Genomic DNA, 20,453 nt, shown 5'->3' with positions numbered 1-20,453 from the left:
GTAAGCCACTTTCCGATTCCCCACCCTCAGAAACTATGTGAGATAACACATGGTTGTGGTTTTTTCCAGCTGCTAAGTTTTGTGATAATTTGTTACACAGCAATAGGTAACTAATACCTTTAGTTAATGATTTTACAGTATCTTTTTAGAGAGTCTGCACTGATCAAGAAAGGGTAAAATGCAGTTATTTATGGCTAATCAAAAAAGAAAAAACTAATACCTTATAACTAGAGTGTCTTTTCACATTAATCACCATGCTTTAGTCTCACACTCATTACAGGTAGAGATGGCAGGATCATCAGTCCCCCTTTACAGATTTGGAATCTGTCCAGAGAAGCTTGATGTTTGCCCAATATCATATAGCAAGTCAGACAAACCTGAACTGGACCTCCACCTTTCATATTTCTCCTCCCAGGGTTCTTGTCATTAGAATCCCCTACCTCTGCTTACCATTTCTATCCAACTGTTGGTTGGTGGTCAACTAAATAAGGAAGCTGGGAAACATTTAAGAGTTTAGCTCTAGGTTGTAATACCCAATATAAGAGTGGCAGTTGTAATGAGAGCTACCAGCTGTTACATGACCTGTACCATTATTATTTTATCAGATACTTTATTGAACCAGATAAACTGTCATATTATGTATAGCCCAGGACCTAACTGGCAGATCTCCCACCAACTCTTTATGTATCAGTGACTTGATAAAAACTGCGTTTAATTCTTTTTTCCACCTTTCTTGAGATATAATTTACATACCACACTGTATAAGTTTAAGGTGTACAGCATAATGATTTGACTTACATATATTGTGAAATGATTACCACAATAAGTTTAGTTAACATCTGTCATCTCATATAGATGCAAAAAAATAAAAGAAAAAGAAAATACTGTTTTTTCCTTGTGATAAAAACTCATGGATCTTAACTTTCAAGTATACCCTATAGCAGTGTTACCTATAGTCGTCATGTTGTACATTACATCCCTAGTACTTGTTTATCTTACAAACTGGAAGGTTGCATTTTTTACCACCTTCATCCAGTTGCCCCCTTCCTCAAATCCCCACCTCTGGTAACCACATATCTGATCAGTTCTGTGAGTTTGGGGCTTTTTAAAGATTCCACATAAAAGCGAGTTCACAGGGTGTTTAATTTTATTGCATGTTAATAAAAGCACTTAGGAGTGAGGTGGGGTTATGTCTCCACAGTTTCTTCAGTGTTTTGAAAGGATCACTTAGGGTTTACAAAATTTTGAGTTTGGAGATCATGTAGAAGAAATTAATAAGCAGTTGAAAAAGCTTATAAACAACCAAGATGTCCTGGCTTCCACATTCAGGAATACACCTGATCTACTGGAGGATGAGTTAGTATTTGGTTATCTGGGATCTATGGTGATTTGTGATTCACTAAAATATTTCTGCATGACGTTAGTTTTAGTCATGACTTTAGATGTTTGGGGAAAAATAAGCATGAAATTTATCATGATATTAAGGCATTTTATGATTTGGGAAAAATATTTGGGAGGACAAAATTATTCTTCTTGAGCTAAGAAAGTACTAAAATAGTCATCTTGAAACAAGTATTCTTTTTTTGTTTTGTTTTGTTTTGTTTTGTGGGTTTTCACTATTTATTTATGACATATACTCCACATCTGTGATCCTCTCCAGTCAGAAGTTCTTTGAGACGGTGCCGTCGGTCTTGGCCAGTCGGAGAATGGAATCATCTGACTCACCCATCCTGTGAATGGCCCCGCAGATAGCATAGGTTTTAAACTCACCGTTGAACGTGACTGTCACCGTGTCAGCCTCGGCCACGTTCATCTGGATGGCGCGTGGTCCTTGGCAGTGATGATGCGGTAGCTGGACGAGCATTTCCGCGGCATGCACAGGTCCATGAACTCGCTGGTGTCGTTCCGCATGTTGAGGGTGCGTCTGGTGGCACCACGATGAGTGTTGGTGCAGAAAGGCAAAACAACTATTCTTAAAGCAATTTACACTACATTTTCCAATTCCCTTAGTGTTGAAATCACCAGAAACTAGAGAGCCTGGCTAGGGTGGTAACATCACCACCCACTAGCTATGTGATACTTGGTTAAAGTCGCTGAACTTCAGTCTCTTTACTAAAAAATGGGCTCAATTCTATGTTACAGTATTTTAAAGGGAATTAAATAATTTAATATCTGTAAATTACATAGTATAGTGCCTATGACACAATAACTTTCACCAAATGCTGAGAATCTGTTATTTACTAAGTGATAGTTTTGTAAAGGGTAACAATCAGGCAATGGGACCTTGTTTCTCCTGCTTGCTATGAACTTCAGAAGAAAGCTAGGAAAATTATAGTGAGTGAAAAGGAACAGAGGCTAGAACAGTAAAAGATAAAATCAGTTCTATTTGCTAATTTTAATTCACATCATCTAGGAATAGATCATATCAAACTTTGGGAGGAAACTGTACATATTTATGAAGTACATATCAAGCATTTGAAATATTCCTTTAGTCCACTAAATATATTTTCCAAAACATTCATCTGGCATTTAGCCTGTACACTTCTGAGACCCAGTTACCTTATTTCTTCATTTAAATTGTAATATACACAACCCTCTTTTCCTAGGTGACACTTTGAAATATGAAATGCAATTCCCAGTTCTGCAGTAGGTTTGCATTCCTGTTAGAATTGCTAGCCCTTCCATTCATTTAGATCAGATGAAATGTGTCATCTTCAGTAAAGCTTTACCCAAGTTCTTTGGGCAAAGGCAGCTTTTTCCCTTGAGCTTCTCCAGACAACAATTTGCAACTATTCCTGTTACAGTTATTTTCTAAACATTCATTTACATACTTCTTTCCTCCACTAGATGGCAATCACATCAGAAATATGAAGTTTAAATTTTTATTTCATCTTTTGCTGAGAGGGGGTACATAAATATTAACTGAGTGAGTGATGAAGGGAAAGAATTTGATTCTTTACTGTGGAGTGGAATACATAGAAATATATAGTCTTCTGAGATCTGTGTTTACATATCAATTAGATACTGATATAAATACATCGTATTTAGAAAGAACAATGATCTTACCCTCATGCTAGACCCTTGTGTTTACTTACAGTGGTATGATAAATATGGCTAAATAAAAGATAAAGAAGAACTTTAAAAAATCAACTCTTCAAAAGAATGTTTAGCAGTTCTGAGATCAAATGTCAGCTACTAGTATCTTGTATCTTATTATCCAAAAGCAGGTAGTAATTCCCCAGGTGCACACAACATGGCACCTGTAGATCACCTGTGAAATAGACATACTCTGGCTGTCAAGAAATGTTTGGTTGTTGTTGTGGGGTTTGCCCCCCTGAGTGAAGGATTTAAAATTAAACATCAGTTTAGATGGGGGGAAGAAAAGGTGGCTAAGATTTTTGACAGTTTTTCCTTCTGCTCCCAAAGTGGCTTCCCAGCAGCAACTTTGGCAATTGCTCTTGGCAGTAGCTCCTGACACAGGCTCCCAACACCTGCTCCCATCTGCAAGGGCTCTTCTCTGAAATGACTTCCACTGCAGGGAGTTCCATTATCGAAACTCTAGGGCAGCAGCAGCCTATCCTATCTTTGGGGGCACTAACCTCCCTTGTCCTTCTCTTGGTACCTGGTCCCTGCTCTCTTAGCACCATTTCTAGGGCAGCTCACAGCAGGACCCACAGAGTCCTCTGGACAGTTACAGAATGAAACTGCTCTTTTTGAGGAAAAAGTTCAAAAGTATGAAGATAAAAATCCTAAATTATAGACCATAGTGCTATATTCTCTGTAATTTTCTACGGTCCACTCAACACTTTCTGAGGTTTGGGATCCCCCTTTGGAGTTGTAACTGCTTGAGGACATTATGTTAACCCTTAATGGCTGGCGGAACACAAGCCTAGTGGAGATTTTGCTGTTTTATCATATCTTACCTTACCTCACAGCACACATTTCCCTCTTCTTCTGGTGTTTTTTGGAGGATGTTTCCCTCACCTAGTTTCAGTGCATGTGGTTGAGGTGGAGAGAGATAATACCCACTATCTCCTTCTTTCAAGGGATTATACTATGTTCTGTGTTGCACAGATTCTGTTGATCCAAACAACAAAATTCCAGGAATTTTATCTATATATGTATCTATGTGTTAGGAAAGATAAATTATTTTTCTGATGGCCTTGTTAAAGATGAAAGGATTATGTAATCTTCAGCTACTATTGGCAACTATGGGGAGATGGCCTACATGTGAAAGTGAGTGAATGCGTGTGTGTGTGTGTGTTTGTGTGTGTGAGAGAGAGAGAGAGAGAGAGAGAGAAAATCCATCCTGAAAATAATATTTGAATGCCTGAACTTAACCTGTCTGACCAGCTCTACTCATGGGTTTCTCTATTATGTGATTCAATAAATTACTCTATTCTTATTATTTGCATAAGGTAGTTTGAATTAAGTTTCTAAAACTGGTAACTAAAATGGCTCAACTAATTGATCAGGAAACTAAGGGATCGATGAAAGCTGCAAATTCCACTTGCTCATCTTTTCCTAGACTGCAGCCATATAACCAGGTAACCAGAATGCCTAGGACAATTTTACTTCAAATGTTTCCTCCTATTTTCCCTATCAATATATTTTTGCATTTCATACTTTATCATTTTTCCAGAAATAAATGGTAATTATGCCCATAGGGCACAAGGACACCAATGAAAACCAAGTTTCCCCAAAGTTATCTTGGACCTTCCAGTATTCTTTTATAAATCTTATATTACAAAAGGAGTTAATAATAGCTGCTCCTCCCCAAAGAATTATTCTGAAAATTAGTTCACATTTGTAAAAATAAAATAGTGAATCAGTTTACATAGCATATAAAATAGAAAGGGTGTACAAATGTGTGGTATCAATACTATTTTTTTCTATGAAAAACTTTGCAATGATTGTGAGATTCTTGTGGATGACCAGGTCTCCCCTAGTACAGCATAAGCCTTGGAAAGAGCGTCTGTGTCCAGAGAGCATTTAGCAAATTTTCCGATGCATGTGAAATGCTCTTTGTTGGCTGCTTGATCTGGATATGGTCCTCAGGAAAGTTCTAGTTGAGAACATTTTAAGAAAATCAGGTGGTCCCTACATGGAAGGAAAAATGAAAGATATTCATCCAGATAATTCAACCCCCTCAAAGAGTATAAGAACATTTCCAGAGAAATGAGGTATACTGTAGGAACAGTAATTAATTGCTTTGTATTTTTGTTTCATATTACATGTGCAAATGTACTATTACTTATGTGATATGGTTGGAATTGCATAATAAAGCCCCTATTTTCTCATTGTCTAGGATGTAAGGGTTCAGAAAAGGCCCAGTGGAGCCATTTATTATTCATGTATGAGTTGGGGTGCCAGGAAACAAGCTTTGGTCTTTCCTGAGTAGTCTTTCTAGATCTAGTCATCACTCTTAGAAGAAAGACTGTGAGAAGGACAAGAACTTAGAGACCATCCATTTCAGCCTCTAATTTTTCAATTTATTTTTCAAAATAAATCAAGCCTCAGAGACCTTCACTGATGCACTGATGTTCATTTGATGCCATAATCCATTGCCCTATTTTCCATCACTCTGTTCCAAATGCTGTTACATTGAGGGTACTAGGCCTGATTTGAGCATACATAGACAAGGTTTTGGTTTTAATAATCACATACTTAACTTATTGTATATTTAAAAACTATAGCTGACAATCAAAGTTGTGATTTCAGAAGTATTAGTACTTAGAACAAGGATAAGTTAAAAAAATCATAGAGAGAGTTGGTTTAAGGTAGGATTAAAGAAAAATAAAACATTACATGTGACAGACATGTGGTTATGACCCCAGATTATGAATGTAACAATTCTCTTCATGACATGTAATGTGATAAAGTATATATGTGTATATTATGTTATAGGAAAAATTCTTACAAAGATGTAAACATGAAGTAATCTTGTTATATTTTGAACAATTGACTGTATTAAAGATAATAAAACTGCATGAAAATATAAAACAGAAAATGTGTATCAATTTAAGTTATTTATTTTAAAAAGTTTCTAATATTGAAGCTCAATTTTTCAAGAATTTCATTTTCATAAAACTTCTTTAAGTAAAATAAAATTTAAAAAAAGCTTCTTAGTTCTCGTTTTTCTACCATGTCTTGGCAAAAATAAATAAGTTATGTGGATAATTGAGAGAAATTAAATTTATTAATTAGTGATGTTTTCCAACTATTAATTTGTTCATTTAATAAGTAATTATTGAGGGATCCTTACATATTGGACACTATTCTAGGCATTGGGGATAGAGCAGTGAGTAAAAAGTAAAATTATTTGCTTTTATCAAGTTTACATTAAAGTAGATGAAGAAGGCAATAAAGAATGGTTATATAATATGTTAAAAAGTGATAAGTACTATCATGAAATGCAAAGCAGGGTAAAGTGATAGAGATTGACCAGAGCGGACTTCTGTGTTAAGGAAATCGTCTCTGAAGAGATATATGAACAGAGACCAGGATGAAGTAAGAGAGTGAGCCTTATGAATATCTTTGGAAAGAATTCTGAGCAGAAGGAAAGGCAAATGCTCAGAAGGGCCACCTCATTTACTGAGGTAGGAGTAGTACTCAGAACCAGACACATGATCAGAAAAGACCTGAGAGAACCATAGGCTTATACCTCTGACAGACCTGTATGTCCTGGGCTCTACTCAACCAGTAGATAAAGCCTAACACAAAGTTCTAAGCAGCCTGGCATAGTGATGAAGAAGTAATCAAGCTCAGAGCCAAGCTTCAAAGAATGAGAGAGTAGTATTTATTTTCATCATCCTGGCTCCAGTAAAGAAATTTCTGTCAGGTCACTGACTGACAAATGAAATAATGAACAGACTCTAGTGTCCATACATGACAAGAAATATAGTCTTTGCACAAGTAGTTTGGAAGTGTCACCAAACAATTGGATGGCTTCAGCCTTCAGTGATTAACAACAGAAAATCCTGGGGAAAAGAGAGAATTTGATTTCCAGCATTATCACAAGCAAATATTCAAAATGCCTAATTTTGAACAACAACAACAAAAAAACATCACAAGTCATACAAAGAAACAGTGAAGTATGGCCCATTCAAAGGAAATCAATAAGTTGGCAGATCTGGCCCTGAGGAAGCCCAAACATTAGACTTACTAGATAAAGACTTAAATCAACTGTGGTAAATATACTCAAAATGCTGAAGGAAACCATGGACAAAGAACTAAAGGAAATCTTAAAAGTGATATATGAGCAAAATAAGAATATCAATAAAGAGACAGAAATTTTACAAAAGGAGCCAAATAGAGACTGGATATAAAAAGTACAATAGCTAAAATAAAATAAAAATATTTCAGAGGTATTCAACAGCAGGTTTGAGCAGGTACAAAGGCTCTGTGAACTTGAAAATAAGACAACTGAAATTATCCAGTCTTAGGACCAGGAAGGAAAAAAAATGAAGAAAAGGGAACAAGATCTGAGGGACTTGCCGGACACCATTAATCAAATCTACATATGCTTTATGGAAGCACTAGAAGGAAGAGAGAAAGAAAAGGGGAAAAGTATATATTTGAAGAAATAATGGCTGAAAATCTCCCAAATTTGAGGAAACATATGAATCTACACATACAAAAAATCTCAGCAAACTCCAAGCAGCATAAATGCAGAGATCAACACTATGACACATTAAAATCAAATGAAAGACAAAGACAAACAGAAATGTTGAAAGCAGCAAGTGACTGGTCATGTATAAGGGATTCTCAATGAGATTAACAGTGAATTTCTCATCAGAAACCATGGAGTCTAACAGGCAGTGAGATGACATATTTAAAATTCTTAAAAAAAAAAAAAAAGCTGTCAAGCAAGAATTCTATCAGGCAAAACTATCCTTCAAAAATGGCAGAGAAATTAAGGCATCCCCAGATTTTAAAAACTGAGACTGCTTTGCTTGTAGACCAGACTTACAAGAAATGCTAAAGGAAGTTTTCAGTATGAAATGAAAGAACACTAGACAATAACTGAAAGCCATATGAGGAAATAAAGAACATTGGCAAAGGTGACTACATAGATAAATTTAAAAGCCAGTACTAATATATATTTTTTGGTTTTTAACTCCTTTTAAAATTTTCTACATGACTTAAAAGACAAATGCATAAATTAGTAATTATGAACCTATGTTAATGACAACAAAGTGTAAAGATATAATTTGTGACAAAATTTAAACAGGGTGGGAGATGGAGCTGTCTCAGTCCCTGGTTCTCTCCTGAAAACCAGTCAGCCTACAGTTTATCCTGTATTTTGAATCTCCTCTCCATTGCCTTTCATCACAACTTTCACTGTTCTTCCTTTAGGTTTGAACCTCTCCATGTTCTGTTGCAAATGAAGTCAGTTTCTTAGGGAAAATGTTAGGAGTTGTCTATTTTATGACCTGCTTCTCCACTCAGGGACATTTCTGAGCCAAGGATCTGGAGCTTGGGGGTGGGGAAAATGTCAAGCTTCTCTCTCAATGACACTCTCACTATAGGAGCTACGTGCTTGGTGTTGGTGGGGAAAGTAGCCTGTCATTTTGGCTTGCCTCTCCTGTTATGTAAACATGACTGCACGATTGGAAAGGAGAATCAGATCCTCAGTATTCTCAAGATTCTGTGTCAATAAGAGAGCCCCCATCCTACAAGTCAAGGCTGGGTGAAAGAAGGGAGCTCTCCTCTCTCAACTATCATCAACAGGGACTTATCTTCAGCAACAGGCTGTTGTTTTTGAAAGACAAGTTATTATTTAAATAAAGTATAATATTATATTGTAGAGTTCATATATGAGAAGGTAAAAAAATGAAAACAGAATACAAAGTGGGGGAGTTTAATGAAATTTTTCTAAGATAAGTGTTTTTTTTTTTAAGTATCATAATAACAAGTCATAGCAGACTGCGATAAGATAATAATGGATACTGGAAATCACAGAGCAATTATTGTTTTTAACATCTTTATTGGAGTATAATTGCTTTACAATTGTGTGTTAGTTTCTGCTTTATAACAAAGTGAATCAGCTATACATATACCTATATCCCCATATCTCCTCCCTCTTGCGTCTCCCTCCACCCTCCCTATCCCACCCCTCTAGGTGGTCACAAAGCACCGAACTGATCTCCCTGTTCCATGTGGCTACTTCCCACTAACCATCCATTCTACACTTGGTACTGTATATATGTCCATGCCACTCTCACTCACCTCGTCCAAGCCCACCCTTTCCCCTCCCCATATCCTAAAGTCCACTCTCCACATCTGTGTCTTTATTCCTATCCTGCTCCTAGACTCTTCAGAAACTTTTTTTTTTTTTTAGATTCCATATAAATGTGTTAAGCATATGGTATTTGTTTTTCTCTTTCTGACTTACTTCACTCTGTATGGCAGACTCTAGGTCCATCCACCTCACTACAAATAACTCAATTTCTTTTCTTTTTATGGCTGAGTGATATTCCATTTATATATGTGCCACATCTTCTTTATCCATTCATCTGTCGATGGACACTTAGGTTGCTTCCATGTCCTGGCTATTGTAAATAGAACTGCAGTGAACATTGTGGTACATGACTCATTTTGAATTATGGTTTTCTTAGGGTATATGCCCAGTAGTGGGATTGCTGGGTCATATGGTAGTTCTATTTTTACTTTTTTAAGGAACCACCATACTGTTCTCCATAGTGGCTGTATCAGTTTACATTCCAACCAACAGTGCAAGAGGGTTCCCTTTTCTCCACACCCTCTCTAGCATTTATTGTTTGCAGATTTTTTGATGCTGGCCATTCTGAATGGTATGAGGTGATACCTCATTGTAGTTTTGATTTGCATTTCTCTAATAATTAGTGATGTGGAACAAATTTTCATGTGCCTCTTAGCCATCTGTATGTCTTCTTTGGAGAAATGTCTATTTAGGTCTTCTGCCCATTTTTTGATTGGGTTGTTTTTTTAATATGGAGCTGCATTAGCTGTTTATATATTTTGGAGATGAATCCTTTGTCCATTGACTTGTTTGCAAATATTTTCTCCTATTCTAAGGGTTGTCTTTTTCTCTTGTTTATAGTTTCCTTTGCTGTGCAAAAGCTTTTAAGTTTCATTAGGTCCCATTTGTTTATTTTTGTTTTTATTTCAGTTACTCTAGGAGGTGGGTCAAAAAAGATCTTGCTGTGATTTATGTCAAAGAGAATCCTTCCTATGTTTTCCTCTAAGAGTTTTATAGTGCCTGGTCTTACATTTAGGTCTTTAATCCATTTTGAGTTTATTTTTGTGTGTGGTGTTAGGGAGTGTTCTAATTTCATTCTTTTACATGTAGCTGTCCAGTTTTCCCAGCACCACTTATTGAAGAGACTGTCTTTTCTCCATTGTATATCCCTGCCTCCTTTGTCATAGATTAGTTGACCATAGGTGCCTGGGTTTATCTCTGGGCTTTCTATCCTGTTCCATTGATCTATATTTCTGTTTTGTGCCAGTACCATATTGTCTTGATTACTGTAGCTTTGTGGTATAGTCTGAAGTCATGGAGTCTGATTCCTCCAGCTCTGTTTTTCTTTCACAAGATTGCTCTGCTATTCAGGGTCTTTTGTGTCTCTAGAAATATTTTAAGATTTTTTGTTCTAGCTCTGTAAAAAAAATAATGCCATTGGTAATTTGATAGGCATTGCACTGAATCTGTAGATTGCTTTGGGTAGTAGAGTCATTTTCACAATATTGATTCTTCCAATCCAAGAACATGGTATATCTCTCCATCTGTGTCATCTTTGATTTCTTTCATCAGTGTCTTATAATTTTCTGAGTACAGGGTTTTACCTCCTTAGGTAGGTTTTTTCCTAGGTATTTTATTCTTTCTATTTCAGTGGTAAATGGGAGTGTTTCTTTAATTTCTCTTTCAGATTTTTCATTGCTAGTGTATAGGAATGAAAGAAATTTCTGTGCATTCATTTTGTATCCTGCAACTTTACCAAATTCATTGATTAGCTCTAGAAGTTTTCTGGTGGCACCTTTAGGATTCTCTATGTATAGTATCATGTCATCTGCAAACAGTGACAGTTTTATTTCTTCTTTTCCAATTTTATCCCTTTTATTTCTTTTTCTTCTCTGATTGCCATGGCTAGGACTTCCAAAACTATGTTGAATAATAGTGGTGAGAGTGGACATCCTTGTCTCGTTCTTGATCTTAGAGGAAATGCTTTCAGGTTTTCATAATTGGGAATGATGTTGGCTGTGGGTTTGTCATATATGGCCTTTATTATGTTGAGGTAGGTTCCCTCTATGCCCACTTTCTGGAGAGTTTTTACCATAAATGGGTGTTGAATTTTGTCAAAAGCTTTTTCTGCATCTATTGAGACGAGCATATGGTTTTTACTCTTCAGTTTGTTAATACAGTGTATCACATTGATTGATTTGCATATATTGAAGAATCCTTGCATCCTTGGGATAAATCCCACTTGATCAAGGTATATGATCCTTTTAATGTGTTGTTGGATTCTGTTTGCTAGTATTTTGTTGAGGATTTTTGCATCTATATTCATCAGTGATATTCGTCTGTAATTTTCTTTTTTTTCTGGTATCTTTGTCTGGTTTTGGTATCAGGGTGATGGTGGCCTTGGAGAATGAGTTAGGGACTGTTCCTTCCTCTGCAGTTTTCTGGAAGAGTTTGAGAAGGATGGGTGTTAACTCTTCTCTAAATGTTTGATAGAATTCACCTTTGAAGCCATCTGGTCCTGGACTTTTGTTTGTTGGAAGATTTTTAATCACAATTTCAATTTAATTACTTGTGATTGCTCTGTTCATATTTTCTATTTCTTCAGGGTTCAGTCTTGGGAGGTTATACCTTTCTAAGAATTTGTCCATTTCTTCCAGTTGTCCATTTTATTGGCATAGAGTTGCTTGTAGTAGTCTCTTAGTATGCTTTGTATTTCTGCAGTGTCCACTGTAACTTCTCCTTTTTCATTTCTACTTTTATTGATTTGAGTCCTCTCCCTCTTTTCTCGATGAGTCTGGCTAAAGGTTTATCAATTTTGTTTATCTTCTCAAAGAACCAGCTTTTAGTGTTATTGATCTTTGCTATCGTTTCCTTCATTTCTTTTTCATTTATTTCTGATCTGATCTTTATGATTTCTTTCCTTCTACTAACTTTGGGTTTTGTTTGTTCTTCTTTCTCTAGTTCCTTTAGGTGTAATGTTAGATTGTTTATTTGAGATGTTTCTTGTTTCCTTAGATAGGATTATATTGCTATAAACTTCCCTCTTAGAAGTGCATTTGCTGTGTCCCATAGGATTTGGATCATCATGTTTTCATTATTTTGATTTCCTCTTTGATTTCTTCAGTGATCTCTTGATTATTTAGTACCATATTGTTTAGCCTCCATGTGTTTATGTTTTTAACATTTTTTCCCCTGTAATTGTTTTTTTTTTTTTTTTTGCAGTACGCGGGCCTCTCACTGTTGTGGCCTCTCCCGTTGCAAAGCACAGGCTCCGGACGCGCAGGCTCAGCGGCCGTGGCTCACAGGCCCAGCCGCTCTGCAGCATGTGGGATCTTCCCAGACCAGAGCACAAACCCACGTCCCCTGCATCGGCAGGTGGACTTTCAACCACTGTGCCACCAGGGAAGCCCCCTGTAATCGATTTTTAATCTCAGAGTGTTGTGGTCGGAAAAGATGTTTGATATGATTTCAATTTTCATAAATGTACCAAGGCTTGATTTGTTACCCAAGATGTGATCTCTTCTGGAGAATGGTCCTTGTGTACTTGAGAAGAAAGTGTAATCTGCTGTTTTTGGATGGAATATCCTATAAATATCAATTTAATCTATATGGTCTATTGTGTCATTTAAATCTTTGTTTCCTTATTAATTTTATGTCTGGATGATCTGTCCATTGGTGTAAGTGAGGTGTTAAAGTCCCCCACTATTATTGTGTTACTGTCGATTTCCTCTTTTATAGCTGTTAGCATTTGCCTTATGTATTGAGATGCTCCTATGTTGGGTGCATATATATTTATAATTGTTATATCTTCTTCTTGGATTGATGCCTTGATCATTATGTAGTGTCCTTCCTTGTGTCTTGTAACATTCTTTATTTTAAAGTCTATTTTATCTGATATGAGTATTGCTACTCCAGCTTTCTTTTGATTTCCATTTGCATCCCCTCAATTTCAGTCTATATGCGTCCCTATGTCTGAGGTGGGTCTCTTGTAGACAGGATATATATGGGGCTTGTTTTTGTATCCATTCAGCAAGCCTGTGTCTTTTGGTTGGAGCTTTTAATCAATTCACATTTAAGGTAATTATCAATATATATGTTCCTATTACCATTTTCTTAATTGTTTTGGGTTTGTTTTTGTGGGTCCTTTTCTTCTCTTGTGTTTCCCACTTAGAGAAGTTCCTTTAGCATTCCTTGTAGAGCTGGTTTGGTGGTGCTGAATTCTCTTAGCTTTTGCTTGTCTGTAAAGCTTTTGATTCCTTTGTCGAATCTGAATGAGATCCTCACTGGGTAGAGTAATCTTGGTTGTAGGTTCTTCCCTTTCATCACTTTAAGTATATCATACCACTCCCTTCTGGCTTGTAGAGTTTCTGCTGAGAAATCAGCTGTTAACGTTATGGGACTTCCCTTGTATATGTTATTTGTCATTTTTCCTTTGTTGCTGTTAATAATTTTTCTTTGTCTTTAATTTTTGTCAGTTTGATTACCATGTTTCTCAGCATGTTTCTACTTAGGGTTTTCCTGCCTGAGACTCTCTGTGCTTCCTGGACTTGGGTGGCTATTTCCTTTCCCATGTTAGGGAAATTTTCGACTATAATCTCTTCAAATATTTTCTCGGGTCCTTTTGCTCTCTCTTCTCCTTCTGGGATTTCTATAATGTGAATGTTGGTGCATTTAATGTTGTCCCAGAGGTCTCTTAGGCTGTTTTCATTTCTTTTCGTTCTTTTTTCTTTATTCTGTTCAGTGGCAGTGAATTCCACCATTCTGTCTTCCAGGTCACTTATCCATTCTTCTGTCTCATTTATTCTGCTATTGATTCCTTCTAGTGTATTTTTCATTTCAGTTATTGTATTGTTCATCTCTGTTTGTTTGTTCTTTAATTCTTCTAGGTTAAACATTTTGTTAAACATTTCTTGCATCTTCTTGATCTTTGCCTCCATTCTTTTTCCGAGGTCCTGGATCATCTTCACTATCATTATTCTGAATTCTTTTTCTGGAATGTTGCCTACCTCCACTCCATTTAGTTGTTTTTCTGGGTTTTTATCTTGTTCCTTCATCTAGTGCATAGTCCTCTGCCTTTTCATTCTGTCTTTCTGTGAATGTGGTTTTCGTTCCACAGGCTGCAGGCTTGTAGTTCTTCTTACTTCTGCTGTCTGCCCTCTGGTGGATGAAGCTATTTAACAGGCTTGTGCAAGCTTCCTGATGGGAGGGACTGGTGGTGGGTAGAGCTGCGTGTTGCTCTGGTGGGCAGAGCTCAGTAAAACTTTAATCTGCTTGTCTGCTGATGGGTGGGGCTGGGTTCCATCCCTGTTGGTTGTTTGGCCTGTTGTGACCCAGCACTGGTGCCTACAGGCTCTTTGGTGGGCCTAATGGCAGACTCTGGGAGGGCTCATGCAAAGGTGTATTTCCCAGAACTTCTGCTGCCAGTGGTCTTGTCCCAACAGTGAGCCACAGCTGCCCCCCACCTCTGCAGGAGGCCCTCCAACACTAGCAGGTAGGTGTGGTTCAGTCTCCTATGGGGTCATTGCTCCTTCCCCTTAGGTCCTGATGTGCACACTACTTTGTGTGTGCCCTCCAAGAGTGGAGTCTCTGTTTCCCCCAGTCCTGTTGAAGTCATGCAATGAAATCCCACTAGCCTTCAAAGTCTGATTCTCTGGGAATTTGTCCTCCTGTTGCCATACCCCCAGGTTAGGAAGCCTGATGTGGGGCTCAGAACCTTCAGTCCAGTGGGTGGACTTCTGTGGTATAATTGTTCTCCAGTTTGTGAGTCACCCACCCAGTGGTTATGGGATTTGATTTTATTGTGATTGTGCCCTTTGTACCATCTCACTATGGCTTCTTCTTTGTCTTTGGATGTGGGGTATCTTTTTTGGTGAGTTCCAGTGTCTTCCTGCTGATGACTGTTCTGTAGTTAGCTGTGATTTCGGTGCTCTCACAGGAGGGAGTGAGTGCACATTCTTCTACTCTGCCATCTTGAACCAATCTCCTGGGTGCCATTCTGAAATCCTCCCTCTAGCTCTTTAGAGCCAAGACCTGGCCCCACCCAACAGCCTGTGGGCATCAGTGCTATGATGCCTCAGGCCCAGCTACTAAATGGGTGCGGAGGCAGCCCTACCTATCAGCAGACAGGCTGCCTATAGAACTCCTGAGTACACAGCTGCCTCTAGACAGAGCCCAACCCACCAGAGGACCCAGGACACAGCTCCACCCACCAGTGGGCAAGCACCAGCCCCAGAATTTCCTGGGCCTCAGCCCTACCCTCCAGAACCCTGCTGTAGCCCCTGGACCAGCCTCACCCACCAGGGGGCAGACATCAGAGGGAAGAAAAACCACAAAACCACAATCCCACAGCCTGTGGGTTCAACCTGCCTTGAGACCAGCTGGACCCTAGCCCTTCCCACCAGTAGGCCAACACAAGCTTCAGGACACCCCAGACACCATACCTAACTATGTCAGGAACTTCCCCCTCCCCACCACCACCAGCAACCTGACACCAACTCTGGGATCCCTGGGCCCTGCATCCAGACTCCAGGACACAGCTCTGCTTGCCAGTAGTCTGGCACTAACCCCAAGACATGGAGTAGATGAAAATAAAGAGCAAAGATCAGAGGAGAAATAAATGAAATAGAGACAAAAAGTACAAGAGAAAAGATCAGTGAAACTAAAACCTGGTTTTTTTGAAAAGATAAACAGAATTGAAAAACCTTTAGCCAGACTCATGAAGAAAAAAAGGGAGAGGGCTCAAATCAATAAAATCAAAAATGAAAAAGGAGAAGTAACAACTGACACCACAGAAATACAAAGGATCATAAGGGACTACTATGAGCAACTATATGCCAATAAAATGGACAAGCTGTAAGAAATGGACAAATTCTTAGAAAGGTACAATCTCCCAAAACTGATCCAGGAAGAAATAGAAAACATGAACAGAGAAATTACCAGTACTGAAATTGAATCAGTAATTTAAAAACTGCCAATACACAAAATTCCAGGACCAGATGGCTTCATAGGTGAATTCTACCAAACATTTAGAGGAGTTAACACCTATCCTTCTGAAACTATTACAAAAAATTGCAGAGGAAGGAACACTTCTGAACTCATTCTATTAGGCCATCATCACCCTGATACCAAAAAGAGAAAACTACAGACCAATATCACTGATGAACATAGATGCAAAAATCCTCAACAAAATACTAGGAGACTGACTCCAACAACATATTAAAAGGATCATATACCATGATCAACTGGGATTTACCCAGGAATACAAGGATTTTTCAATATCCACAAATCAATCAATGTGATACACCACATTCACAAAATGAAGCATAGATGCAGCAGAATCTTTTGACAAAATTGAACATCCATTTATGATTAAAAACTTTCCAGAAAGTCGACACAGATGGAACATACCTCAACAAAATGAAGGCCATATATGACAAACCCACAGCTAACATCATACTCAATGGTATAGTTGAAAGCATTTCCTCTAAGATCAGGAAGAATGGATAGTTGAAAGCATTTCCTCTAAGATCAGAAACAAGACAAAGATGTCCACTCTCAGGACTTTTATTCAGCATCATATTGGAAGTCCTAGCCACAGCAGTAAGAAAAGGAAATGAAAGGCATACAAATTGGAAAGGAAGAAGTAAAGCTGTCACTGTTTGCAGATGACATGATGACATTACATAGAAAATCCTAAAGATGCTACCAGAAAACTACTAGAGCTCATCAATGAATTCAGTAAAATTTCAGGATACAAAATTAATATACAGAAATATGTTGCATTTCTATACACTAACAATGAAAGATCAGAAAGAGAAGTTAAGGAAACAATCCCATTCACCACTGCAACAAAAAGAATAAAATACCTAGGAATAAACCTACCTAAGGAGGTAAAAACCTGTACTCCAAAAACTATAAGACACTGATGAAAGAAACTGAAGATGACACGAACAGATGGAAAGATATACCATGTTCTTAGATTGGAAAAATTAATATTGTGAAAATGGCCATACTACCCAATGCAATCCCTATCAAAATACTAAGGGCATTTTTCACAAAACTAGAACAAATAATTTTAAAATTTGTATGGAAACAAAAGACTCCAAATTACCAAAGCAATCTTGAGAAAGAAGAACAGAGCTGGCAGAATCATTTTCCCTGATTTCACTTCAGACTGTTGTACACTACAGAGCTACAGTAGTCAAAACCGTATGGTACAGCACAAAAGCAGACACATAGATCCATGCAACAGGATAGAAATTCCAGAAATAAACCCACACACTTATGGTCAATTAATCTACAACAAAGGAGGTAAGAATATACAATGGAGAAAAGATAGTCTCTTCAATATGTGGTGGTGGGAAAACTAGACAGCTACATGTAAAAGAATGAAATTGAACATTCTCTTACACTATTATGTAAAAATAAATTCAAAATGGGTTAAAGACCTAAATGTAAGACTGGGAATCATAAAAATCCTAGAATAGACATAGTCACAGTGCTCTTTGACATAAATCATAGCAGTATTTTTTTGGATCTGTCTCCTAAAGCAAAGGAAATAAAAGCAAAAATAATCAAATGGGACCTAATCAAACTCAAAAGCTTTTACACAGCAAAAGAAACCATCAATAAAACAAAAAGACAACCTATTAAATGGGAGAAAATATTCGCAAATGATCTGACCTATAAGGGGTTACTATCCAACATTTGTAAATGGCTCATACAACCCAACATAAAAAAAAAATCCAATTAAAAAATGGGCAGAAGACCTGAACAGACATTTTTCCAAAGTGGGCATGCAGATGGCCAACAGGCCCATGAAAAGATGCTCAACATTGCTAATCATCAGTGAAATGCAAATCAAGAGCACAATGAGATGTCACCTTATACCTGTCAGAACGGTTACCATCAAAAAGAACACAAATAACAAATGTTAGCAAGCATGTGGAGAAAAGGGAACCCTCATACCCTACTGGTGGGAATGTCAATCAGTGCAGCCACTGTGGAAAACAGCATGGAGGTTTCTCAAAAAACTAAAAACAGAACTACCATATGACCCAGCAATTCCACTCCTGGGTACAGATCCAAAGAAAATGAAAACACTAATTCAAAAAGATACCTGCACCCCAATGTTGATAGCAGCATTATTTACAATTGACAAGATATGGAAGCAACCTATGTGTCCATCAACAGATGAATGGATAAAGAAGCTGTGGGATGTATACACAATAGAATACTACTCAGCCATAAAAACTAATGAAATTTTGCCATCTGCAATGTCATGAATTGACCCGGAGGGCATTATCCTAAGTGAAATAAGTCAGATAGAGAAAGATATCTACTATGTGATATCACTTATATGTGGAATCTAAAAAATACAACAAGCTAGTGAATACAACAAAAAAGAAACAGTCATAGATATAGAGCACAAACTAGTGGTTACCAGTGGGGAGAGGGAAGAGAGGAGGGGCAATATAAAGGTAGGGGATTAAGAGGTGCGAACTACTATGTATAAAATAAGCTATGAGGATATATCATACAACACAAGGAATATAGCCAACATTTTATAATAACTATACATGGAGTATAACATTTAAAATTTGTGAATCACTATAGTGTACACATTTAACTTATATAATATCATATATCAACTATACTTCAATAAAAAGAAAGAGAAAAACAAGATCTTTGTCATCTTACACAAAACTCCTCCTCCTTCATTGCCTTATAAATTCAGTCACTTGCTCATGCTAGAAAATAAGAAATTATCTTCACTAATTCAGAAGTAATAAATTCAGAGACTTCTATCCATAATATGTCCCCTTCTTTATATCTTTCTCACTTCCCTTGGTTAGACCATCACCATTTCTCATTAGCTATTTGCCAAAGTACAAAAACTGGTGTCCTCCCTGCTTGTGGTCTTATATTACTCTAGTCCATCCTTCATACTCCAGCCAGCATGTCTTTCCTAGAATAGAAATACAATCATGTTTCCTTCTTGCTCAAATCCTTCATTGGCCTCTCATTGTCCTTAGGAAGAAGTTTAATCTTCTTATCAGAGTTTACAAAACATTTTATGATTCAATCCTAGCTTACTTCCATTTTAATCTCTAATCAACTTTCAATTATATGCTCCAACTATATAAAGAACTTCTCAGTTCTTTGAACACACCATGTGCCTCCTAAGTTTTGTGCATGTCTTTGTCCAGATTATTGCTGGTCACCTCTTCTCACTTTCACTGGATAAACTCGTATCTATGCTTTTGATATTAAGTTAAATATCACTGCCTTCAGGAAGTTAAATGTCTCTCTTTTGTGTCACTATTCATAGAATTTATCACATAATTATTATTATTATTATTTTGGCCGTGCTGCCCGCCTTGCAAGATCTTACTCCCCCGACCAGGGATTGAACCTGGACCACAGCAGTGAAAGTGCCAAGTCCTGAACACATTCTTTCTTTGTGAGTTTGAGAAAAATGTATATTCTGCTGTTGTTCTATGAAGTATTCTATAAATGTCAATCAGATCCAGTTGATTGATGATGCTGATCAGTTCAACCATGTTCCTTCTGATTTTCTGCCTACAGGACCTGAAATTATTAATAAAGGGATGTATCTTCTCTTCTGTAGTTAGATGTCTCTAACTATACTAATAAATTCATCTATTTCTTCACATATTTTGATGCTCTATTGTTAGGCACATACACATTAAAGTTTTCTTGGAAAATTGACTCCTATATCATTATGTAATGCTCCACTTGATCACTTACAATTTTCCTTACTCTGAAGTCTGCCTTGTCTGAAATTAATATAGATACTCCAGCTTTCTTTTGATTAGTGTTATCATGGTAGGTCTTCTCTCCATAGCTTTAATTTTAATCTATCTGTGTCTTTATATATAAAGTAGTTTTCTTGGATATAACGGCCAGAGGTATGATTATATACCAGTTCATGGCTGGATATTCAGGGATTTGGAAGGAACATAATTGGAAAATTGTTGACAAGGCATTTGGGGGAAGAGGTATGTGTATAGACCTCTCTGAATGGTCAAAAAATGCGAAGATATTTGTGTCCTATGTGAATGCTCACCAAAGGATGACCTCAGCAGAGGAATATATTAATAATCAAGTAGATAGGCTGACTCATTCTGTGGATACCAGTCAGCCTCTCTCCTCAGCCACCACTGTCATCTCTCAATGCACTGATGAACAACGTGACCATGGTGGCAGG

At 37.3% G+C, this 20,453-nt stretch overlaps 1 pseudogene; it reads right to left on the bottom strand.

Moving 5' to 3' along the window:
* Nucleotides 1-1,506: 1,506 nt before the first annotated feature.
* On the bottom strand, nt 1,507-2,100 carry LOC113613689 (40S ribosomal protein S21 pseudogene; annotated as a pseudogene).
* Nucleotides 2,101-20,453: the final 18,353 nt, after the last annotated feature.

The sequence above is a fragment of the Aethalodelphis obliquidens genome, unplaced genomic scaffold (genome assembly GCF_003676395.1).
Source record: "Aethalodelphis obliquidens isolate GAN/ISIS:26980383/991018 unplaced genomic scaffold, ASM367639v1 scaffold4, whole genome shotgun sequence".
Taxonomy (NCBI): Eukaryota; Metazoa; Chordata; class Mammalia; order Artiodactyla; family Delphinidae; genus Aethalodelphis; species Aethalodelphis obliquidens.
The sequence above is the reverse complement of the archived record's forward strand: the minus strand, read 5'-3'. Positions and strand labels throughout refer to the sequence as shown.